At 43.9% G+C, this 25,771-nt stretch overlaps 1 long non-coding RNA gene across 6 annotated transcripts; it reads left to right on the top strand.

Moving 5' to 3' along the window:
* On the top strand, window positions 1–25,462 carry LOC139185275 (uncharacterized). 6 transcript variants are annotated; one of them, XR_011568887.1, is made up of 6 exons: window positions 3,340–5,361; window positions 6,731–7,408; window positions 11,699–11,772; window positions 11,911–12,001; window positions 20,588–20,706; window positions 22,530–25,462. It is a non-coding gene; the product is annotated as an uncharacterized lncRNA (long non-coding RNA). The 6 variants fall into 6 exon arrangements; XR_011568884.1 differs by lacking the exon at window positions 11,911–12,001; XR_011568886.1 differs by lacking the exon at window positions 11,911–12,001 and having other exon boundaries at window positions 6,731–11,772; window positions 22,530–22,603; window positions 22,710–25,462.
* Window positions 25,463–25,771: the final 309 nt, after the last annotated feature.

Raw genomic sequence — 25,771 nt, 5'->3', positions numbered from 1 at the left:
CCCAGGAAAGCTTCACAGAGAAGACATTTGAGCTGGGTCTGGAAGAATGAGTTAAGAGGCAGAGAGGGGACTTTCCAAATCCAGCTCCCTGTCCCTTGCCATAGAACCAACACACCCCAGAGAGCATAGAGCAGTTACAGAGGAAACTCACACTGAGAGCCAGGGAGGACCCACCAGCTGGGGTGCAGCTGCCATTTGCGGTAGTATAAAACCAAACAGCCCTTCCTTACTCACTTGCGTTATGGCCCCCACCTGAAAAAATAAGGTCATCTGTCCACTGGCTCTAAGCTGAGATTTAATGCCTAAACTCTGTATTTTGGGGTTGTCTAATTATCTTTTTTAGACATTGTGGGAAAGACTTGAAGCTTTATTGAGCCTGTGCCATAAAAAATAAAATGTAGTAAATTAATGTTTTAACTTTGACACTGGCACGTTTGACAAGTTATATTGACATCTCACTATCCTTTATGCCCTTCGGTAATGATGTGGCCACTTCATGATGCTTGCAATGATAAGGTGTTTAGCTGGGGATATGTTGTGAGCATGTGTATCTTGGAAATTAGCATAAAGGAATCCAGAAAAAAATTCTATCTCTGGGGAGACAGGATTCACATGGGAATCAGAAAGACCTGGCTTCTTTCCCCAGCTCTGCCCTGACAGTAAATGCCTCATCTCTAACTACCATCCACTTCACTTTCTCATCTGTAGAAGGGAAGCAGTTGCCTAGGGAGGGGAAAAATGGAATAGATGGTTTCTAAGGACTCTTCCAGCTCTGCCATTTCTATGATGAAATTCTAAAGGATTCCTTTATTGAACAGTGGTCTAGGACATTCCCTTCCATGCCAATCAACCTTGTGTAATGTTTGCTTCCAAAATCCTGAATCCTTGCTTTCTCAGGAACCTTTGCATTAGTAGTTAAGAGTTTGCCTCAACCATTAATACTGTTCTCCCACTTTAGATGTTGCTGAGAAAAAGCCAGCAGGGCTGGAACAAAGTGTGAAAAAAGGAGCTGATCTGGGGGCAAAGAATCGCCCTTGGCGTCATGGATCACTGCTTTTCCTCAAATTAGAAAAACGAGGCCTGAGCTGAGTGCAACTGTGAGCTTGTTCCTACAGCTAGCAGAAAGCAAGGAAGGCAAGTGCCTGGGGCCAGGCCCCCATCTGCCAGCTCCATGCAGGTTCCTAGGAACCAACAAAGGCACTTTCTTGCTCCTTCAATACTCTGCCTCAGAAGGCTCCATACAGAAGCGAGGTACCTTCTGCCAAAACAGAGGACCCTTTATCCTGAGCCCCTATGCACTCCTTTTCCATTGTGGGTGGCATCTTCTGTCTGGTGGCGCCTGGGCTTCTTGCCATCACCAGGGCTTCCTTTTGATCCCTGGTTTGCATGGCTTTCTGTTGAGCAAACAAACACATCCGTCCCCCCCACCAACAAGACAAAGGCGATTCATTCATAGGAGCTGTTGCCCAGCTGACAGATGTTCTGGCCTTCTTGCCCTGCAGCCAGGCATGTTGCTGACCCCAAAGATGAAAGGCCATGCCACCCATTCTCATCCCCCAGTTGGCCAGTTGCTACTCAGGATCATACAAGAATTTTGATGTTTGTCTTTCCTCCCCTACTCCTGCCTCCACAGTTCTTAGTGGCTCTTAGGACAGAGCTGTTTCCAAAGTGGCCTTTGATCAGGTCAGCTACAGCCTGGAAAAGATGGGCCATGTGGTCAGAGATGCCCTGCCACAGCTGCTCAAACCCTACATCTGCAGACCTGACCGTGTCTTCAGGAAGAAAAGGCCGTGAGGAACCCTTTTGAGGTACTTCCACACACAGAGATAGTGTGTAATGGTTCAGAAAACAAGCGTCGCCCTTCTGGTTTGTCCTGACTTTGGGGCTCAGCAGTCTACTTTTCACGTTTAGTTTATGGCCTATTGGGGGGGGGGGGGGACAAGATCGTCACTAACTCTCCAGCTTTTAGAGTTCAGATAAGCTCCTGACCAAATGGCCACTTAGTCTAGAGGAGGGAATGTGCACTTCCAACAGGATACCCATGGGGGGGTCCTACGGAGGCAGTGACATTTGAGCTGGCCTAGAGGAGAGGTAGGATTTCACTGGGCAGACATGGAGATGGGCAGGCTCTCGTCTGTGCAAATTCTTCTGTGTGAAGGCAGGAGAATGTGGAGCCAATCTGAGCAGCAGGGAGAATGGAGAGGCAGCCAACGAGGCAGGACAGATCACGCTGCCACAAATATGCTCCTTGAGCTCGTCAGCCAGCCCACCAGGAGTTCTGAGCTCAGTTTGAGTCAATGCTCTTTAGACCCCTTTCTTCTTAGAAATTCACCAAGAGATTTTTGAGGGAGAAGTAACCCCTATGGAGTCCACTTAAAGGGCAACTCTACGATCTCAACTCAACTTACTTTCTCTAGGCTACTTTGGAAATCATTGCAACAAACATTTGGAATCTTCCAGCATTTTTCTACATAGGTTACTGAGTGCTCTGTTTTACCCCAAGCCACAGCTGACAAGAAGAGCTACCAACAGCATACTAACTTGTTGTGTAGAGCTAAGAGTCTCTAGAAATCCCTTTGGTGCTTTTCAAAGTCATCTTCAGGGTGCAATAGAAAGGTTTGACAGCATTGAGTGAAACTGACCCTTTGCTCCCCTGCCAATCAATAGTCAAGGCAGAGAGTTTCTGGAATAAGATCCTGAAGAGCGCTACCACCATACGGGGCAGGCCTGCAGCTCTAGCACCAGCTCCTTTGCTGGAGGCCTACAGAGTTTGAAGAGGGCTGCCGCTAGCTCCTCCTCTAGCCCTGGCCCTACAAGGGGAACTGGCTCCCTGCTGCTTTTCCCTCCTACAAGGAACAGCCTTTCTTTCCCCCAAATTATACCCATCCTCAAGGCCCTTTCAGTATATCAAGTGATTAGAGATCCCTGTTAGTGTAACTTTTGTTGTTGTTGTTTAACAATGTTCAATAAGAAGGACATTCCCTTTAAGAAAATCATCGCCCCCCCAGAAGTAGAAAACAATAGTAAGGGGACAAACTGAGTTAGACACCAATATGATTGAAGGCCGGCAAAGTGTGATGGGAGAAACAGCAGGAAAGAGAAAGAGCTGAAGAGAAGTGAACAGAAAGCTAAGAAAGGAAGCCACCTCCCCAAGGAAGATAATGGAGTCGGACCAGGGGCGGGTAGGAGCAGCCATCAGAAGAGAAGTCAGATCCAAGGAGACCTGCCACGCTGAGGGCTGAAGATGTATTTTGATGGGCTTAGAACGGGCATGGGAAAGTTAGTCTTTGGTGGCAAACTGTAAGGCAGAGGCTGGAAAGACTGAGTTTGGAGGTTGAAAGAATACCGGTGTGGGAAATCCCCGAAGGCAGTTTCTTGCACTGGACTTGGCCATGTTGCTCCTCTTCTTTTCCTTCGCTTTCTGGTACCCTCAGGTTATTTGCACTCTTCTCTGGTTCCCACTGCGCAAGGGCAGACACTGAGCAGGTACCTGAGAGGGCACAAAGCTTCCTTTCCAAATCAGGTTTAGCCTTTTATGGTCCTGAGCTGACCAATGGCAGGATTCACCTAATTCTGGATGCAAGGCCTACACCTCCGAGGCCAAGGGTCCTCCCCTTTGAGCTAGGTGTATAAAAGGTCAAGCAGAGAATGAATGTCCCCTTCCCACTCCTGAGGGTTCACGGGCCTACCTGTTTGACCCTACTCTGGCTTGACCAACAATGCCTTTGTTCCTTTTCTTATCTGGCCGTGAAGACATGCTACTGCTGCTCTCTCAGGCCGGAGTGTTCTGCTCTTCATCCTTTGATGGACTAGACCTGATTTAACTGCCTGTTTCTTTTCCATAAAGTATCTTCAGGTTGCTTTGTCTTTCCAAGGCTAGGATTACTGCTAATTAAATTCAGACTACTGGGAGTGACTACAACCCTGGGGAAATACTGGTTATGGTTGGGCTTAAAAAGCAAAAGTCTAAAGGGTGTGATATCACTGATAATTAAGCAAAAATTATTCTTGGAAGTTACATAAACATTTTTAAAACAGTAAAACTTAGGTAACAATATCCTTGCCAAACAAAAAATTTCACAAATTTTCTACAAAAATTACAGAGCTACAATTCTAAAATAGCAATGAAGGAGAAAAGGAGAACTAGATTAAAGTGTAGACTTCTTACATACATTTCCCCTTTTGTCTTTGTATTATCTTGTTGCCCTTTCTTGAATGTGTGTGTGTGTGTGTTTGCATCAAGCAACTCTTTCCTTCTCCTCCCCACCTTGGGTCAGCTCCAGTCTTCTCACTTCTGCCTACAGACACTTCACAACATGTGCCCATACTATTTTTGCTGGCAGACATGAACTAAACATGGACCTGACATTCTTGCAGATTCAAATGAACAGTCTTGAGCATCTTCACTCTATGGGGTCCCATGTCCCATTCTGCTGTGAAGCCTCATTGTTCACTTAAGGGCATTCACTGATCGAAACATCTTGCCTGGGTCTAAAGGTGTATCATTAGCTGCCCTTCCAAATCACAAACTCATAGGATGATGGGGCTGAGGGTCACCTTAACTGCCTTCAGAGAGCACCTGTCATTCCAACCCTGAGTTCTCAACTTTTAATCACTGCTCCCTATAAACAGAAGCCTATTTTCCTCTAAGCAGTATTGGGAAAAAAGGTAAAGCAGGCCAAGTGTCATCTTTGGTGTCCTCTTTCTAGAGAATACGCCCAGAGCCTCCTTGGCCTCTTTTGCACCTTTCTCCAGCTATCCTCTCTTCAGATCACAGTTTTAGACTGCAGCTACCCATCACCATAACTAGTACCACCTTCAATCTCTGCCTGTGGAAAATTTCCTCTCAGCCTCCTAGGTCCAGCTCAAATGCGACCTCCACTGACAGGCCTTTCTTGATGCCCAACCTGCATCTTTCTCTCTTCTGCAGCCCCAGTGACCTTTAGAATGGTATTTGCTATGGTACTTGGCATTTTCTACATTAGACAGTAAACTCCTCGAGGGCAGGACCCATGTCTGACACATCTCAGGATCCTCTGCAGGGTTGAGCCCTGTGAACCCTTTCTGAGGCATGCAGAAAAGGCTAAGGAAGGAGGGAGGCTCTAACAATGATACAGTGTGCTCTGCTGGTAGCCTTGAGTGTGGAGTCTACCTCTTCCTAGGACTGGCCTCCCTCTTCCCTCCCTTTCTCAATCCCAGCCATTGCTGAAGGACATCTCTCTTTAACTGTCTTCAGCCAACTGTCACTGTGGGACTGAGTCCTCTGGGAAGGCTTCAGCTGTTAACAGCTTAGAATGTTGCTATTCCCAGAAGTCTTTGCACTGAAGAGAGGGAAAGATGGAGGTGGGGTCTTTGAAGGAGGTGAGGGTATGAACCTTTACTCCTCAAAGCCATGTATGTTAGAGAATTTGGGCATGACAATCTGGGCAAGCGAGGAATTTAGGGGATTGAGAGGGCTATTTATTGACACTCTTTCAATCACTGTCCCTTAGTATTCTGAGTGGGTTTCCTTCTCTCTATGCCTTTGGCTTTTTAAAAGGTGTATGCCCTGGCACTTAGCAGCCCTTAAATAGTAATCATTCTTAGTATTGTCATTACCAATAGATCAAGAATATCAACAAGACAGACAAGTGAAAACATACAGAGCCCACCCTAAACACATGAGCATGTGGAGGTGCCAAGCAAGAGATGTAGATGGATTTTGTTAGGCAGAATTTCTGAAAATAAGTTTCTGAAAGGAAGTATCTGCCTCCCTGGTGGTGGAAACAGTCTGAGCAAAGACAAGGAGGTGAAAACAGCAGGTTATGTGTGCACAGGGGATGGCCAATGACTGGGAGAGGCCCCTTCTAAGAGACTGACCAGTGGAGCTGGTTAGATGGCAGGAGGCAGTGGGCCAAGATGAAGGAGGTATCATGAGGAATTCAACTGGAGTTGCAACCGCATGTGCTGGTGGGTCAGTAAGAAGTCCCCTAGGAGCCGGAAGTTTCTAGGCTGAGAGTGAAGAGATGGAGCCTAGGCTCACCGGAGTGAGTGAATCTTGCAAAGGAGCAAGTATGAGGGAAAGGGAAGGGTGTGGGATGCAAGGGGTGTCCCAGTGGAAAGTGTTGGGGATGGGGGTGACAATAGAGCGATAGGAGTGGAACTTCTAGCTCTTCCAAGCTCACCAGTTACAGCAGAAAAATCCAGAAATATAAGGCCAGGAAGGAGGAGAATGTTGTTAGAAACCTCAAATGTGCTCTACATGCAACTTTGTTTAAAATGAATATTGATGTGGTCTTTAGTTACTGATTTAAAAGATTAACATCTTTATTGTTTTTCTGGATTGGGAGATATATTGAGGGCTTGATAAATGTTGAGTTGAAGTTCCCACTTGGCCATCTCCCTGGTGCTTGGTTTGCATTAATATGAATATATCTCTTGCCTTGGGGGTGTTGCAAAAACCGTTACTTTCTCCCAGTTCTTCTCTCTTTAGCTGCCAGCCAGGTAGAAAAATATCACTGAATAAAGTCACCTTTCCATCTACCCACTGTCACTTAGCTAATGACTAATGCACATTTTTGAAGGGGGGTAAACAGTCCTTTGCAGGAGTATAACTCTCTCCCTATTTTTTCCCAGTCCAACTCGTGTTAATGATGGTTTTCAGTAGGTAATGAGGTTATGAGGAATGTTTATTTCCTTTACATTTTATGCATTTTCCAAATATTACTTAGTTAATTTTCTTGTTTTGAAGGAAGAAAAGCAGACCGGACATGATTGGAGTCATCACTCTTAGTCTTCCAAGAGAATCTCTGTAAGCCGTGAGATTCCTAGTGACATGACAATACCTCTGTGCCTCCTTTGAGAGAATATCCTTGGCATAATATTCAAGATTTTCAACTTACTTTTTAAAAGATGCATGAGCATAAACTCTACAAGGTAAACTTTAGGATTGCACTTCAAAATTGAGTGTTTACTAGCCCCCACATGGCTGGTTCTCTTCTTCCAATGTAATATCAACTCTTATAGGAAAATGTGACTTGGGAAGATTCCTAAGAATAAGGCATAACCTATACGACTTATGTCATATTTCTAGCAGGAAAACTCAGCTAGTGGGGAGAGCAGTCGTATGGTTAGGACTGTCTCAAAACCAAATTCACCCAATACGAATTCAACCCGTGAACACTGCCGCTGCTCACTGCTCCACTTGTGCCCTCATCACTGCCTTCATGCCCCAGTGCTCTGGGCCAGTTGACGACTCCCTCTACATCCCTACATACTCTCTGCTGGCCGGCTGCTGGGCCTTGCTTTGGCCAGGGGGCCACATCACGATAAAGGCTGGGGAATGTAGAGTCACCTGCAGCCTGTTCTGCCAAAATATTCAGTGGAAGACTGAGCCACGCTGACCTCGGACATGAGGAAAAGAGATGTGGTAGGTAGGATTCTAAGGTAATTCTTATGATTCTACCTCTACAGCCCCCAAGATTCCATCCCCTCACCACCATGCACATGTCTGTGTTATCCCCCCACCCCTTGAGAATGAGCTGTGCTTAGTCACTCGGTCATGTCCAACTCTTTGTGACCCCATGGACTGTAGCCCACCAGGCTCCTCTGTCCGTGGGGATTCTCCAGGCAAGAATACTGGAGGGGGTTGCCAGTGAGCAGGACTTAATGAATATGAGGGAATTTCACTCTTGTGATTATTACCTTGTATAACAAAGGGGATGTTGTAAATGAAGTCAATGACCCTAATCAGTTGACTTTGAGTTAATTTAAAGGGAGATTTCTCTGGGTGAGCCTGAATTAAGCAGGTGAACCCTTGAAAAGAGTCCAGGTTTTCGAAGTCAGAATGATTTCAAGCAGCTGAGATGCTCTTCTGTTGGCCTTGAAGAAGCAATCCTGTCATGTTGTTGAAAGGGCTACGTGAAAGCGAATAGCAGGTGGTTTTCGGGAGCTGAAACTGAATTCTTCCAACAAATAGAGAGCTTGGAAGAGAAATCTAAGCTGTGGATGAGATTTCAACCCTGGCCAACACCTTGATTTCACTATTATCAGAGGACACAGCCAACTCATACGTGGACTCCAGACCCATGCAAGAAAGATTTCTATTGTTTGAAGACACTAAGTTTGTGGTAATTTGTTATGTAGCAATGGAAAACTAGTACAATCAGTAAAGGATGTCTTCTTACATCCTTGAAGACAGAGGAAGATGTGAGATCTAAAGTCCTTTGAGAAGCTTTGGAAGCAAAAGAGCATCCTTGCCAGCTAGAGTAATTCAGTGAGTGGTGCTGAAATATAAAATCAAGCAAAGAAGCCTCCCCCTCTTCCTAAAAATCCCTGAGGTAGGGGTTAAAACCCATGTCTTCCCCTCTCATGAAGAAAGCTCAAGTAAGTGGTGCTGGCTGCCGGTCTCTGAGTTCTCCACCTAATAGGAGATTAGTGCAGAGGAGAGGATCCGGAGATGAAATTTACACCCTGGGAAGGTATCAACAGTGGGTTTCAGTCAAAGACAAGCCCTTCACTTGTGTCTCTTGAAACTTGGCAAATTTCTTCCCTGAAATTTACTCATTTCCTAGGACTTTATTTCATGTTGTGTGTGCATGCTAAGTCACTTCAGTTATGTCAGACTCATTGTGACTCTATGGACCATAGCCTGACAGGCTCCTCTGTCCATGGGATTCTCTCGGCAAGAATAGTGGAGTGGGTTGCCATTTCCTTCTCCAGGGGATCTTCCTGACCAAGGGATTGAACACATGTCTCTTACATCTCCTGCATTGGGGGCAGATTCTTTACCACCAGCGCCTCCTGGGAAGCCCTTTTGTGCTGTTACTTGCTACCAAAGGCACAGAAACAAGTTGCACTGTTCTGTGGTGCATTTTTTTAAAAAATAAAAGCACAACCAGTTTGCTTTTCCCCCAGAAGAGCCAATATTTGGTTTTTCTTTCTTCTTCTTTTAAAAACAATTTTGGAAGGGTGACACCAGTTTCTTTCAAACTGGTGAATCATATCAATGTTTAAATAATTTTAAAGGGTTCAGAGGGATTATTTCTTTAATACTGGGAATAATTAAGAGATTATATAATATCCACAGGAAAGACAAATAGCTTTAAAAAGAAAACCCTTCATCTCTTTTTCTGATACCATCTCAAGGGCCCTAAGTCTCTACTAAAAACAATAAAACAGTCTAAGTGAAAAAGTTATCTTTAAATTTCAGATCTCTAGTAGATTGTGCAATAGAATATTTTTTTCATCTCCCTAATTTTATTTATTTTTTCTTTTTAATTGAAGGATAATTGCTTAACAGTGTGTGTTGGTTTCTGCCATACATCAACATGAATCAGCCATAGGTGTACATATGTCCCCTCCCTCCCACTTCCAACCCCATCCCATCCCTCTAGGTTGCCACAGAGCACCAGTTTGAGCTCCCTGAAACATAAAGCAAATTCCTTCTGGCTACCTTATTTTACATAGATATTTCCAGATGTCTAAGCTGGGTTTAGAAAAGGCAGAGGAACCAGAGATCAAATTGCCAACATTCACTGGATCATAGAGAAAGCAAGGGAATTCCAGAAAAACACCTGTCTCTGTTTCACTGACTATGCTAAAGCCTTTGACTGTGTATATCACAACAAAATGTGGAAAATTTTTAGAGATGGGGATACCAGACCATGTAACCTACCTCCTGAGAAACCTGTATGCCAGTCAAGAAGCAACAGTTAGAACCTTGTATGGAACAACTGACTGGTTCAGGATTGAGAAAGGAGTACAATAAGGCTGTTTATTGTCACCCTGTTTATTTAACGTATACACAGAGCACATCATGAGAAATGTCAGGCTGGATAAGTTACAAGCTGGAATCAAGATTGTGGAGGGAAATATCAACAACCTCAGATAGGTGGATGATAACATTCTAAAGGCAGAAAGTGAAGAGGAACTAAAGAACTTTTAATGAGTGAAGAAGGAGAGTGAAAAAGCCAGCTTAAAGCTAAATGTTAAAAAAACAAAGATCTGGTCCCATTACTTCATAGGAAATAGAAGGGGAAAAGGTGGAAACAGTGACAGATTTCCTCTTCTTGGGCTCTAAAAAGCAGTGAAAGGAAAGACATCACTTTGCCAACAAAGATCCATACAGTCAAGGCTCTGGTCTTTCCAGTAGTCAGGTACGCTGTGAGAGCTGGACCATAAAAAAGGCAGAGTGCTGAAGAATTGATGCTTCAGAACTGTGGTGCTGGAGAAGTCTCTTGAGAGTCCCTTGGACAGCACGGTGATCAAACCAGTCAATCTTAAAGGAAATCAACCCCAAATACTCATTGGAAGGACTGGGGTTGAAGCTCTGATACTTTGGCCATCTCATGCAAAGAGATGACTAATTGGAAAAGACTCCGATGCTGGGAAAGATTGAAGGCAGAAGGGGAAAAAGGCAACAGAGGATGAGATGGTTGTACAGCATCACCAATGCAATGAACTTGGGCAAGCTCCTGGAGATGGTGAGGGACAGGGAAGCCTGGTATTCTGCAGTCCATGGGGTCGCAAAGAGTTGGACATGACTTGGCGACTTAACAACAATAGCAATCTATTTTACATATGGTAATGTATATGTTTCCATGCTACTCTCTCCATGCATCCCACCCTCTCAATAGAATATTAAGTGCTATTCTATTTTGTGAGCTGCTGTCATATCCACACGTGGAAACACATTTCAGATATAACAGCGATCTAATTTCATGTGACATGAGGAGTCCAGACAAAGGTGTGATTGCAGAGGATGGGGAAATTGCTTAGAGACCAAGTGACCAACCTTGAGCCCATCTTTAAAGGAAGGTTAATGTCCCATCAGTGATGAGGACTGAGAAGGAAGGGACCGCTGGTCCACGCAGGAAAAAGTTGGGAAGGTTAGAGGAGTCTAGGCATATTTGTGTAATATTAAGTGAACCAGTTATGTTGGAGGTGGAATTCATGGCAGGAAGTAGAGATGTCTGGAAAAGCAAGCAGCTATGGAAAGTTTTGGTTACTGAGTCTAGATCTTTCCTGTATGTAGTGGAAAGCCACTGAAGTCATTTGGATCCATCAAAAGCAAATGTTTTATGAAAATCCGTGTTTAGCTGTGTTTGTCTGAATTGATGGCAGGGAGCCGATGGGGAATTTACAGTGAAAGTGATAAAGACCTAGCCAAGGCAGTGGAAGGAGAGGAGAAGATAGCAATCAAAATACAATACACACACACACACAAATTCAAAAAGCATGGTGCCTCTCTAGGGAATCTACTGGCGTCACAAGCCTTCAAAGGTTTTGGCTGGGACCCTGTTTGTTTGGTGCAGCCAAGTGGCCTAGGCAAACTTCTTTCTCTTTGCAGAGAAATATAATCATACATGGGCTTATTCTGACATTTTTACAGAATTAGCTCATGCCTAATTGAGAATTTCAGAGATTAAAAATTAGCCACATCAGGAACAGAGCATGGTAATGGTGTGAAAGGCTGCTTCCTCCAGGGCAAGTGTGAGCCAAGATTTAAAGATGCTCTTTGGGTCCAAACTGATGCTGAGAGATGCTGCTTGGGCCCTAAGTTTCTATAGGCTTCCACATATCTTCTTACTCGGCTCCCTGCTAAGCCGTCAGTTTCTGGGTTTCCTGTTTCCTCCTCAAGAAGTCTGTGTGATCAGCCCTAATGTTAGTTTCATTTTAATCCCTGCCATTTTGACATTGTTCTTGCCTACATCTTCAGCAATCAGACTAAGGAGTCACCTACTGCTTAGGTGGATTGTACCTGGATTCTAGTGAAATGAAGAGACGCTAAAGGTAAGAGCTAATTATCTGTTGAATACTTACAATGTACCAGCCCCTCTTCTAGATGAACGTAAAGTGCTTAACAAGGTGTCTGGTACAGATGGGGCTCAAGCAACATTCACTTCTTTTCTCCCTGTTATTAAATTATAGAGAGGGCGTGAGATGGTGGGAAAAAAAAAAAAAGGAGCCAAAAGGGAGATGGGCAAGGAGAAGCCCTGTCTTGTCTGAATGCAACATGCAGGTAACCCCCACCCTCCTGGAGCAGGAGGAGAAGCTGCTCCTCACCAACCAGTTAGGAAGAAGAGAAGTCTTCCCCTCCCCCCGCACCTCAGAGCACCCAGCTCCCCTCTGAGCAAGGGCCAGCACTGAGGCCTGGGAGGAACTCAGAGGGATAACCCTGCTACTTTGCTACTTGCTGGCTGTCCTCTGTTCCCAAATCACCCTTCTGCTCAGAGGAAAGTGTCTTGGAAAATGAGCCCTCCTTTAGCTTAGCTTTTCTTCCTTTGTATAATAATAGGTTCTGATTTTTAAATTTTTTTAGAGAGGGTGATTAACACTTGCTTGAAGTATACTCCAAGGAGATCTAGGTCTGAAGAAGCTGGGACGTGGCTTCCTAGCAGAATTCTTCCTCTTTTGTGAGCCTGTAGATCCCATTGTCAGGGGCAGGATGTCTTTCTCCCAAAGTCCTCAAAATGACACACTCGTCACGCAGAAGACTGCTATGGCTCTAGTAATGTGAGAAGGGAACATATTCAGACTGAATCTTAGATGCTGATGCAGTAGAGAAAATAGAACCCATACGCAGAAGACCTGGATTCTAGTCTATGGTCTTACTGCTTTAAGAGAAAATCATGTCACCCTTTGAGTCCTGGTCTCCTTGTGTACCACCTAAGAACCACAAATCTTATCACAGTGTGGTAAGAATGGCAAGATAATCAGTACCCTTGCTGATGTTTAGTACCTGAGCTAATTCAATGGTTGGCCCCTGTTCTTCCTCACATTTTTATCTCCTTTCCCAAATTCAATACTCTGGTCTTACTTTTATGTAGAAAGAGAAGGTAAGTTCTTTCAAAGAGAAAAGGCAGCAAGGCAGAGGCAGAGGGAGGGAGATGTTCATCTTCCTTACGAAGGATTATCTCCTTGGCAGGTGGCCTCCTCTTCTCCCACTCTTTTTTTCTTTTTTTTTTTTTTTAATATAATTGCACTCATCTCACATGCTAGTAAAGTAATGCTCAAAATTCTCCAAGCCAGGCTTCAGCAATATGTGAACTGTGAACTTCCTGATGTTCAAGCTGGTTTTAGAAAAGGCAGAGGAACCAGAGATCAAATTGCCAACATCTGCTGGATCATGGAAAAAGCAAGAGAGTTCCAGAAAAATATCTATTTCTGCTTTATTGACTATGCCAAAGCCTTTGACTGTGTGGATCACAATCAACTGTGGAAAATTCTGAAAGAGGTGGGAATACCAGACCACCTGACCTGCCTCTTGAGAAACTTTTATCCAGGTCAGGAAGCAACAGTTAGAACTGGACATGGAACAACAGACTGGTTCCAAATAGGAAAAGGGATACGTCAAGGCTGTGTATTGTCACCCTGCTTATTTAACTTATATACAGAGTACATCATGAGAAACGCTAGGCTGGAGGAAGCACAAGCTGGAATCAAGATTGCTGGGAGAAATATCAATAACCTCAGATATGCAGATGACACCACCCTTATGGCAGAAAGTGAAGAACTAAAGAGCCTCTTGATGAAAGTGAAAGAGGAGAGTGAAAAAGTTGGCTTAAAGCTCAACATTCAGAAAACTAAGATCATGGCATCTGGTCCCATCACTTCATGGCAAATAGATGTGGAAACAGTGGAAACAGCGTCAGACTTTATTTTTCTGGGCTCCAAAATCACTGCAGATGGTGATTGCAGCCATGAAATTAAAAGACGCTTACTCCTTAGAAGGAAAGTTATGACCAACCTAGATAGCATATTAAAAAGCAGAGACATTACTTTGCTAACAAAGGTCTGTCTAGCCAAGGCTATGGTTTTTCCAGTGGTCACATATGGATGTGAGAGTTGGACTATAAAGAAAACTGAGCACTGAAGAATTGATGCTTTTGAACTGTGGTGTTGGAGAAGACTCTTGAGAGTCCCTTGGACTGCAAGGAGATCCAACCAGTCCATCCTAAAGGAGATCAGTCCTGAATAATCATTGGAAGGACTGATTTTGAAGCTGAAACTCCAATACTTTGGCCACCTGATGTGAAGAGCTGACTCATTGGAAAAGACCCTGATGCTGGGAAAGATTGAGGGCAGGAGGAGAAGGGGATGACGGAGGATGAGATGGTTGTATGGCATTACCAACTCAGTGGACATGGGTTTGGGTGGACTCCAGGAGTTGGTGATGGACAGGGAGGCCTGGCATGCTGCGATTCATGGGGTCGCAAAGAGTCGGACACGACTGAGGGACTGAACTGAACTGAACTGAATATCTGATTCCATTCTTTTTCCATTTCAAGTACTACTTTGGAAACTCCCATGTCTTCACTTCCCTTTTGAGTTCTGGAACCCCAAACCAGGCTGTGTTCTCTAAGACTATATGTAGTGGACAAAAAGATTTCTATACAGAGTAATCTTGGCAGTTTGTCAAGTTCACAAAACTACAAGTAGTACTTTACATACTGTTTGATAGAAGTGCTTCGTGGTTGGTCCCCCTTAGAGGAGAGAAGCAATTAAAGATGTTTTCTAGAAAGGCAGAGCCCCAGAACAGGTGGGAAATGCTCTCTATGTATTGTGGTTTGGGGGCTAACAGGAGATCTTGAGAAAGAACTAAGTTTGGGTCCTAAATTTCTAGTCCACATTCCTGTTATTCCACTATACCGTGAGCTCTTTGAGGGCAGGGGTCAAGTTTTAGGCATTTTTGTTTCCCCAGGATATAGCACATAGGGGCATATAATCCAGGATATAGCACATAGGGGCATATAAATACATCTTTGCCAAGTGAACATGTGCAATGAATATCTAGCCAAATAAGGCAGAAAACTTGGAGCCACAGACTCTTGGGAGCTGGCACCACCAGACTAAGGTATATAGGATCCCCAAATACAAGTTCTATCAGTGGGCAGCTACCAGTGACATTCAGAGGAGCACCAACAATAAAAAAAAAAAGGATTCTATGTGTGCTACTAGACTTCTGGTTCCAACCAAATGGAGGAGACACATTGCACTCTCTCTCCCACTTATTACAATTAAACACTCTGAACAAGATACAAAAAAAAAAAAAAAACAAGGCAATTAACTGAGGACTCTGAAAAGTAGGTAAAAGCAAAAAGTCTGGGGGAAAAATAAAAATACAATGAATGATCAATATGATAGAAGCCAGTTTCTTGAAATTTTTTTCCTGGATTTGACCTGTCCATGACTGCTGTACAGTTATGAAACTGCATGGCAGTCATGGACAGCAGCAGCTCCAAGAAACAGCCCATTTTTCCGGTCAAATGATCTGAAAAATTGAACCCAATAATCCAGAGAGTGGGAGAAAACCCTGTTCTTTTTTCTCATTTTTTTATTTTTTCAGTTCAGTTCAGTCGCTCAGTTGTGTCCGACTCTTTGTGACCCCATGAATCGCAGCACGCCAGGCCTCCCTGTCCATCACCAACTCCTGGAGTTCACTCAGACTCATGTCCATCGAGTCAGTGATGCCATCCAGCCATCTCATCCTCTGTCGTCCCCTTCTCCTCCTGCCCCCAATCCCTCCCAGCATCAGAGTCTTTTCCAATGAGTCAACTCTTTGCATGAGGTGGCCAAAGTATTGGAGTTTCAGCTTTAGCATCATTCCTTCCAAAGAAATCCCAGGGCTGATCTCCTTCTAGCTCAGCCTTAAGGCCAGATGCAGCTCCCAAACTGTCCTGCCACCACCATGCCAGCTGCTCAGGTACCTAAAAGCCCTGAGAGAAAACCTCTACCTCTGGATTGAGGAACTCAGAAAAATCCACATAATCCTATGATGGAAAGAGTATGAGAGTAGTCCTCATTTTTTCTCTTGTCACTTTGTTGTGATTTTAAGAAGACCCAGAGTCTCATTACATACCATACAAAATGTCCAGATTGCAATCTAAAATTACCCAACGTGGTAAGAAGCAGAAAAATCTGACCATTTATCAAGGAAAAGACAAGATAATGTTGTAATTACTAGAAAAAATTTAAAGCAGCTATTATAACCATCCTTCATGATGTAAAGGCAAACACTTTTGTAAAGAATGGAATGCTAGAACTTCTCAGTAAAAAATCAAAAACAATTTTTTAAAAAGTAAAAGAACCAAATGGAAATTTTAAAACTGGGAAATACATGAAATAAAAATTCACTTGATAGGTTTAATACAGAAGGCAAAAGACAGAAGAAAGTGTCAGTAGGCTGAAAGAGATAAATAGAAATTATTCAATCTGAAGAACAGAGAGAAAATGTTTGCAAAATAATGAATAGAACCTCAGGAATCTGTGGGAAGATATCAGATGGTCTAACATCCATGTCTTTGGCGTTCTCAAGAAAGAGGTTGGTAGAGAAAAAATATTTGGAAAAATAATAGCTGAAGATGTCCCCAATTTGGTGAAAGGCAGAAATTTACAGACTCTCCACAAACAGGATAAACTTAAAACTGAACATCCCTTCCTACCATCTTACCCACCAACGCCCTCCTTCTCGCCTGCCTAGACCCTAAACACATCTAGATTTCTTGACCCTGGTGTCAGGGAAGGAGCACATAAATATAAGACACTTGGGAGATGATTAATCCTGGCTCACTGACTCAAGTGTGAGACCCAGGAAAAACTAGGTCCCCTGACTAGTCCTCAGTTCCTCATCTGGAAAATCTCAAGTTTGAGCTAAATGGTCTCCTAGTTTCCCTTCCAGCTCTAAGATATCCATTAGCAGTTCTTATGTAGACTTTTCTATTCAAAAATAACATTATTTATCAAACCCAATACTGTGAAACAAGAGACCATTGTCCTCCCACAAATTTTGCACCCTTTGTAATGACTGAAAGGCATTGACTGTAATGGAGATGCTCATTGAACAGAACCAAAAATGGAGTTTCAAAGCAACCAGAATCGAGGTCGACTTTCCCCAGCAGCTTGCTAACAGAACATCTCAAGCACTATGGAAAGGCTGGAATTCATTGCAAAGGAAAGGAAACGCCATAGAAAATATTCACTTTCAATAATTTCATTTCAAACATCAGCTTTTTCAGATGCCAAAAAGTGGAATGTCCCCATTGCCTTGGATTCCCAGGGTAACATCAAGTCTGTCAGAAAACATTTAATTTACCACGTCTGTAAACACAGTGATAATACCACTGATGTAGCATCTTACAGTTAGTAGAATAGGTCTCATTTCACACATTTTATCATTTCATCCTCACAACCACCACCTTCTCAGGTAGTTGAGAGCAGTCACCTCCTGTTTTCTCAGAGAAACCAGTCTGAGAGGTTTTACCCCAGACCATCCAGCACTAAGCCGGAGAAAGAGCCAACAGTCTGGCACCCAATTCTGTGCTCTTTTCCCACACCAACAATCAGAGGCCCGGGGTAATGCCAGAGTCAAGCTGTGAGCTACAGCTACTGGGAGCAGGGCCAGTTACTCTACTTTAGGAGGGCAGGATGTAGTAGATTAGATCCTCTGGGCTCATTCCTCCCAAGAGGAACACAGTGTTGAGAGTCAGCTCCAAGATATGCTGTCCCTTTCCCATCCTCTCATTTGCCTCCAGCCAGGCCGTTTGGCTGGGGAGGCTCTCTGGTATGAGACACACAGAGTTCTCCATCCCCCCACCCTGCATATGAAGGCTCTTTTGCAAAAGTCCTTTCTTCCCTCCCTCCAGTGCCTGTGAACGTGCTTGCTAAATCAAGCAGACTTGGGGATTGGTGCTTGCTTCTTCAGGTTTTACCACTGAGGAGTTTTGAAGGGCTTTGTTGCGTGGCCTTGTCATCTGCTCCTCCTCACCATGGAATTCTGTCCCCTCGCATTCCTGCACATTCATTCAGCCTCCAGGCTGCATTGATGTGCTCAGAGGACTTCTTTCCCTCCCAGCATGAGCCATTTTCAGTTCATTTATTTCATTTCATTTTCAAGAAAAAAATACAAAGTAGTCTTCTTTGAGTGTGAATACTGAGTCATTGCACACTGTCATTTCAGAACAAAAAGAAGGACAAAAGGTGGGTAGGCTCATTTCATCTAGCAAAGGAATAGACCTCCTCTTCTTTGTTTTACCCTTAATGACTCATTCAATCTGAATCAAAGCTGAGTAGTCTTGGCTTTGGAATAGGAGGCTGGGTGGGGGAGGAGTGGGGTGCAGCGAGTTGGAGGAGTGGAGTATAGGCATCACATAAGCGGGGATCATGGGCCAAACCCCTGGAACCATATCCAGGAGACATGAAGAGAGCAGAGGAACTGAGAAAATAGAGTGGTTGAATGGCGCTATGCACAGCCCTTGCTCATCTCTGGTCCTGGTTCTTCCCTCTACAAAAACTTAAAAAGGCTCACATGAGGGGGCTGGGAAAGGACCTCAGGCACACAACTCTAATGTAACTATGTCCCTGGAATCTGTGTGCTTTCTACGTGGGCACTGGAGTCTGGATTCAGGAAATGAGGTTTGATGCTCACCTGTTTAGGAAACTGGACAGGTGGAGAGAGGAAGTTTTGGTAACAGACTTAGGTTTGGATCCCACCTCTGTCTCTTCTTGGCTATGTGACCTTGGAATAAGTAAACTGAGTCTCAGTGTTTTTGTTTGTAAAAAGGGAATAGTAGTACTTGTCTTGCTAAGCCCTTGTGAGGATAAAAATGTAACATTTGTGACATGCCTTAGCACAATGCTGCTGACGTTTTCTCTTGGACTTCCCTGACTCACAAACAGGACAGTGGGACAGAGGACAGTTTGGCTTGGTGGCTTTGGGCAGCCATTTAATCTCCCTCAATTTCTTCTTCAGTAAAAGGGATAATATGTGCTTCACAAGAGGATTGTAAGCATTAGAATTGATGGCATGAAGAGTCCGGCACAGTTCTAGGGCACTGTGGCTCCTCAAGTGGTTGTAATTATTTACCTTAGAGGTCACTGTCAGGGTCCAGTGCCCCTAGAAAGGGGTCCCTGGGAAGATTGCAGCAGCCCTTAGAACTAATATCAGAGGCTAGAGGCTGGACCAAGACAGGAGATACCAGCAGATTTTGAGACAGGGTAGATGGGATGAGGGTGCCATCAGCTGGAGCCGGTACCCAGAGGTGTGGGGCAGGGTGCTCAGAGGGCATGGTACCTGGCAGGACACTTGCCCCTATGGCCAGAGAGGCTGCTCCACACCCCTGGTTATGCAGCTGTGTCTTTCATAGTCTTGGGCTCAAGAGTCTTTCTGCTGGGTCCACAGGCCCTACTCAGAATGTAGGCTGCCAGACAGGCTTCTTTAGGGGTTTAGAAATCGTAATGCAACACCCAGGCATAGCACCTCTAACCATGGGACCTGGGTCACTACAAAAACCCACAGGCATAAAAGCATTCCTTTGGGGGAAGGAGGACCTTTTGTCTTTTTTTCTGGTGGAAACTGGGATCTGTGGGATTTTGGTCATGCTGGGTTGTCTAATGATCCACAGACCCCTTGAGGTTCCAACACAAGGGGCCTTGGGATGCATGACGAACACTCTACCACTCTGAAAGAGCAATGAGATTCATCTCTCCAGTCCTTCCTTTCATCAAAAGTTTTAGTTGTACCCCCTGGAGGACCAGCTCTTTGTGGCTCTCCCAAGAAAACCACAACCAAACCATCTGCTTAAAAAAACACACAGTTCTATCTCAGTACTTCTACTTGCATCATTGTTCAGCCTGGAACATCCTCTCCGTTCATCAAAATCCTACCTGTACATAAGACCCAGCTCCAATCTCAACTCTTCCAAGAAGCCCTCTAATATCTTTTCAGCCCACAGCAGTTATTCTTACCTCTAAATACAGTCATGCAACCATTTTTTTTTTTCCTGGATAGCCCCCTATTCCATGGCTTTGTTAACATCTGCCTTTGTTTAACTTTTTTCTTTATGAATATTGGTTTCCTCTATCTTTCCTTGTGTCTTACTTCCAATAGTCACCAAAGACCATTGGTTGTGCCTCTCAGCAACATCTCAAATCTATCCACTTCCATCTACCTCTCAAGGCCATTTTCTGGTTCAGGCCACCATCATTGCAACAGCCTCCAAGTGGTCTCCCTACATCTAGACCTGGCCCTCCAATCCATTCTCTACCCTGAGGCTAGAGGACTCTCTAAGATACAACTATGCCACAAGCACTTGATCTCACTAGCATCAAGATAAAATATGAACTCTCTAACAGACCTTTCAAAGTCCAGCCCACCTTTCCAATCACATTTCTCAATATTCCCCACCCCTCTCTTCCACCACCATCACGGAGGCCTGTCTTACTCTGGTCATGATAAATCCTTCTCAGCTCCTCAGGCATACTTCTTTGGACATTCTATCTGGATCACTCTTCCTTTCCACCCTCCATGCACCTCACACAGCACTCAGTCTTCGATCTTCAGGCCTCCTCTTCAATGTTATCTCACCCACTAAGCCTTGACCCTCCCCCTAAAGCCCGGTCCAGGTGACATACCTGGAGTACCTTGTCCCCTCCCTCTCAGGGCACTTTTAATTCTGTTTTGTCGTTGCCTGCTCACTGGTCTGTGTCCTCCACTGGACTGTAAGCAGTTTCAGAGCAGGAAGCATGTCTGTACAGTTACTGTTGTATCCCCAGTCTTGGACCCAGCATCCACCTTTAGTAGAAGCTCAATACATAATTTTTTTAACAGATGAATGAAAAGAAGACTGAATCTGTACATCCACATCTTCAAGGGCAGCGACCATTTCTTATGCTTCTCTTCAGGACCTCGTTCAGGACCCTGTGCATTCTAGGTACAAAGGAAAGGAGGTAATTATTTGCTGTGAGCGAAAAAGTCTCGTTATTTAAATAGCACACTCCTCCATTTCGTGAAGTTTCCCCCTCTCAGATGGAAGGCTTTAACTACATGCCAGCAAGGATGCAGCTGACAACGTGGTGACCTAAATCTGCCTACAGGGGAACTGGACACGTAGCACCCCCAGCCAGGACTGGGAGACCCACAGAATTCAAGGCCTCTAGAAACCGAATGGGCCACTCCTCCACAGAGGAGCAGAAAAACCCTTGACCGAGTCCAGAAACTCACATTCTAGCCCTGGTTCCTTCCTTAATTATGGGACAACAGGCAAATTACTTCACCTCCCTGGAGTTCAGTTTCATCATTTGTAGAATGTAGAAAGGGGGAAGGGCTGATAATGTATCTTCACTTAGAACCCTGAATTATCATTCCATGAAAAACCATGTCACCACATTCTTACCTGAGGTGAAAAAGAATCAAGATGTTTCCAACCTAAAGATAAGGACACCCATACCATTTCAAACAAGGCGTTTTGTAATCATAATCTTATCTGTTGTATGAGGCTTTGAACTTGGTAGTGGGCTTTCATAACTTTCATTCTTTTAAGTAACTGACAGAGACAACCATATGGGTATGTCAGTATCTCTTCCCTCCCTCTTCCCTATCAACTTTATTAGAAATAGCAATATGCTCACTTATAAAGAATATTCCCCAACCTCCCTTACAGCTAGAATGACCATGTGACTGAAGTTCTAGCCAACAAAATGATATGAGCAGAAGTCGCATATAGCATCCAGAACGTATTCCTCAAGGGATAGAAGACACCTTTTGTGCTTTTTCTCCTCTCTTTTATGCTGGATGAATGAGAATGAGATGACTAGGACTTGGCAGCCACAGTGTACCATGAGGTGATGTGCTAAGAATGTTGGAGCAGGAAGACAAAAGGAGCATTTGTTCCTGACTTCTGGAGCCATCATCCCAGCTCTAGGCCAATTCTGTTGGATCTCTTTTCCATAAGAGAGAAATCATTCCTATCTTGTTTAAGATACTATTTTTATTTTCCTGTCACATGTAAACAAACCTAATCCTGATTGATAAAATGATCATCTGTTTTATGAAAGATCCTGTACTACGTACTGTAGGGAATGCAGAGGTACATAAGATTTAGACACAAGACTTAGGCAAGAAGGTTCTGTCTGGGTATGAAGGAAAAAAGAAGAAAGGTTTGGTTTTGCAGGTCCATGTGGGTATGAAAAGAATTTATGGGAGTCAAGACCAGAGAATGTAATGAAAGGAATTTGACGGCCAGGCCAAAGAGGTCAGATTTGATCCTATGACAGACAAGTAGATGACCTTGCCCCCATTGCAAACAAAGAAATCTGTGCCTAGGTTACAGGACTTGCCTAAGGCCACCCAGCCAGGGAGGGACAGAGTCAATCTCAATTCTCTTGACACTCAGTCTGGTGTTATCCTGCAATTCTGTTCTGCATTTGAAAGGATCTGGAGCAGCAAGAGTAGAAATGGAGGTTCTACACTCCGACATAGCCAGGGAGTTGGAGTGTGCACTGTTCCAGTCGCCTGCCCCCCCACCCTCCAGGACAGAACTTTGTGAATTGCCAAAAATCTAGGAGCCAGACCTACCTTTAAATCTGAGGACCCTTTCTGGGCCCCCTGATTAGCCACCTCTGTGTGGCTACCATGGCCAGGGTGCTCCTTTACTGTGTAGTAAGCCCCTCCCCGAATGTCAGGTACAGCTCTGCCTGCTCTTTATATATTATCTGATTACTCTCATTTATTTGAGCCTAATAAAGTTATAATGTCCATTCCTGTTTTACAGATGAAGATGAAGAAACAGAGGCTCAAGAAATAAAGTCGCCTATCCAATGTTGCTCAGTTGACGGCAAAGTTGAGGTAAAAAGCCATGTTTGTTCAACTCCATAGACCTGTTCTGAGCCCCACATTCTAACATCTCCCCAGTCTCTGCCAAAGCATGGAACAGTCTCCTGTTCCTGCTCAGATTCCAAGGACTTACCTGGTTTGATGGGTTGACCAGCACTAAGAATCTCCTGCCAGATTCCAGCTGTGCTCATTCCACCTGCATCAGGAACCGGCACCCCATCCAGGAGTCACACCATCATACTCTGCACCTGACCCTGTGTGGGTGAGGCATCTCCTGGAAGACAGTGGACCCACGGATGCCCAGTCCTCTGTGAGGGCTCTCAATTTTGTCTGGTCATGGGGCAGGGATATCGGAGTCCTCCCATTCTAGGTTCTAGAGTTCACAAATTCCAGCAAGCTGTTTCATGGGATCAGGGACACTTCGTTCTTTGCGTCCATCCTGTGACTGTCATGGTTAGAATGCATTTGTTCTGATTTGCACTGACATTCAGTCAATAAACAACTGGTCATTGGAACTGAATCTCCTATCACTGCCAGCATTTGCAAAGCTGAGTTTCATTTTGCTGATCATCCAGTGTGTGTCTCTCCAGTAATGTGGTATGTCCAGTGTTCCAACATGAACCGCATATTCCCCTAAGCTGACCACCCTGGCTTTCTTCTGGAAATTCCACCGGAAACACCCTGAGATACTGTAGCCTGCAAAGCTGAAGGCAACGGATAGACCTTGGTCCTTCTACATCCACTGCCTAAGTGTGAGGGACAAGCCCTATGCCAGGCTTTGCCCTAGCCATCACATGTCTACCCTGTTCTTGTCTTGCACAACCTCCCTTTCCTCTGTCCAAACAGTTGCTGTTTCTTTCCAAGCTCAGTCTACGATTCTCACCCCTATACATGCTCCCCTAATCAGGCTGAAGACAGAATATGCTCACCTTATTTTACTATGACTAGATATATCAGGGATATATCAGACTTAGCCTAAGTCTAGCAGATTTTAATAGTTATTAATAGAATATTCGTTCTTTTCCTTATAAACACTATAGTCAATATTCTTGTTCTCTCATGTACCACTTAAAGTATCTGAAATCAGACATGAAAGAGTAATTTAAATTTGTTGAAGACAAAGCTTTCTCTTTATTTTATTTTTTAAAATGTTTATTTTATTTTGGAATATAGCTGATTAGCAATATTGTGGTAGTTTCAGGTGTACAGCAAAGTGATGCAGTTACACATATACGTGTATCTATTCTTTTTTCATTTAGGTTATTACAGAGTATTGAGCAGTGTTCCCTGTGCTATATGGTAGGTCCTTGTTGGTTATCTATTTTAAATACAGCAGTGTGTACATGTCAATCCCAAACTCCCAGTCTATCCTTCCCCTCTGCCCATACCCCCAGTATCTATAAATTCATTCTCTGTGAATCTGTTTTTGTTTAAGTTCATTTGTATTGTTTTAAATTAAATACCACATAAGAATGATTTCATATATTTGTCTTTGTCTGACTTACTTCTCTGGGAATGATAATCTCCAGGTTCATCCATGTTGCTGAAAATGGCATTATTTCATTCTTTTTAATGACTGAGTAATATTCTACTGTATAAATGTACCACATCTTCTTTATTCATTCATCTAATAATGAATATTTCTTCCATGTCTTGACTATTGTATAAAACAATAAACATTGGTGTACATGTATCCTTTCAAACAATGTTTTTCTCTGAATATATACCCAGGAGTGGGATTGTTAAATTATACAGTATCTCTATTTTCAGTTTTTTAAGGACCTTCCATAAATTTTCAATAGTGACTGTACCAATTTACATTCCCGCCAACAGTGTAGGAGGGTTCCCTTTTCTCCACACCCTCTCCAAACATTTATTTTTTGTAGACTTTTTGATGATGGCCATTCTGACTGGTGTGAGATGATATCTTATTGTATTTTGAGTTACATTTCTCTAATAATTAGCAAAGAATGCTCAAACTACCACACAATTGCACTTATCTTACACGCTAGTAAAGTAATGCTCAAAATTCTCCAAGCCAGACTTCAGCTATACGTGAACCATGAACTTCCAGATGTTCAAGCTGGTTTTAGAAAAGGCAGAGGAACCAGAGATCAAATTGCCAACATCTGCTGGATCATCGAAAAAGCAAGAGAGTTCCAGAAAAACATCTATTTCTGCTTTATTGACTATGCTAAAGCCTTTGACTGTGTGGATCACAATAAACTATGGAAAATTCTGAAAGAGATGGGAATACCAGACCACCTGACCTGCCTCTTGAGAAACCTATATGCAGGTCAGGAAGCAACAGTTAGAACTGGACATGGAACAACAGACTGGTGCCAAATAGGAAAAGGAGTACATCAAGGCTGTATACTGTCACCCTGCTTATTTAACTTCTATGCAGAGTACATCATGAGAAATGCTGGGCTGGAAGAAGCACAAGTTGGAATCAAGATTGCCGGGAGAAATATCAATAACCTCAGATATGCAGATGACACCACCCTTATGGCAGAAAGTGAAGAGGAACTAAAAAGCCTCTTGATGAAAGTGAAAGAGGAGAGTGAAAAAGTTGGCTTAAAGGTCAACATTCAGAAAACGAAGATCATGGCATCTGGTCCCATCACTTCATGGGAAATAGATGGGGAAACAGTGGAAACAGTGTCAGACTTTATTTTTGGGGGCTCCAAAATCACTGCAGATGGTGATTGCAGCCATGAAATTAAAAGACACTTACTCTTTGGAAGGAAAGTTATGACCAACCTAGATAGCATATTGAAAAGCAGAGACATTACTTTGCCAAAAAGGTCCATCTAGTCAAGGCTATGGCTTTTCCAGTGGTCATGTATGGATGTGAGAGTTGGACTGTGAAGAAAGCTGAGCACCAAAGAATCAATGCTTTTGAACTGTGGTGTTGGAGAAGACTCTTGAGAGTCCCTTGGACTGCAAGGAGATCCAACCAGTCCATTCTAAAGGAGATCAGTCCTGGGTGTTCTTTGGAAGGACTGATGCTAAAGCTGAAACTCCAGTACTTTGGCCACCTCATGAGAAGAGTTGACTCATTGGAAAAGACTCTGATGCTGGGAGGGATTGGGGGCAGGAGGAGAAGGGGACGACAGAGGATGAGATGGCTGGATGGCATCACCGACTCGATGGACATGAGTTTGGGTGAACTCTGAG

Source organism: Bos indicus, chromosome 10 (genome assembly GCF_029378745.1).
Source record: "Bos indicus isolate NIAB-ARS_2022 breed Sahiwal x Tharparkar chromosome 10, NIAB-ARS_B.indTharparkar_mat_pri_1.0, whole genome shotgun sequence".
Classification (NCBI taxonomy): domain Eukaryota; kingdom Metazoa; phylum Chordata; class Mammalia; order Artiodactyla; family Bovidae; genus Bos; species Bos indicus.
Note: the sequence above shows the minus strand (reverse complement) of the source record. Positions and strands in the feature narration are given on the sequence as shown.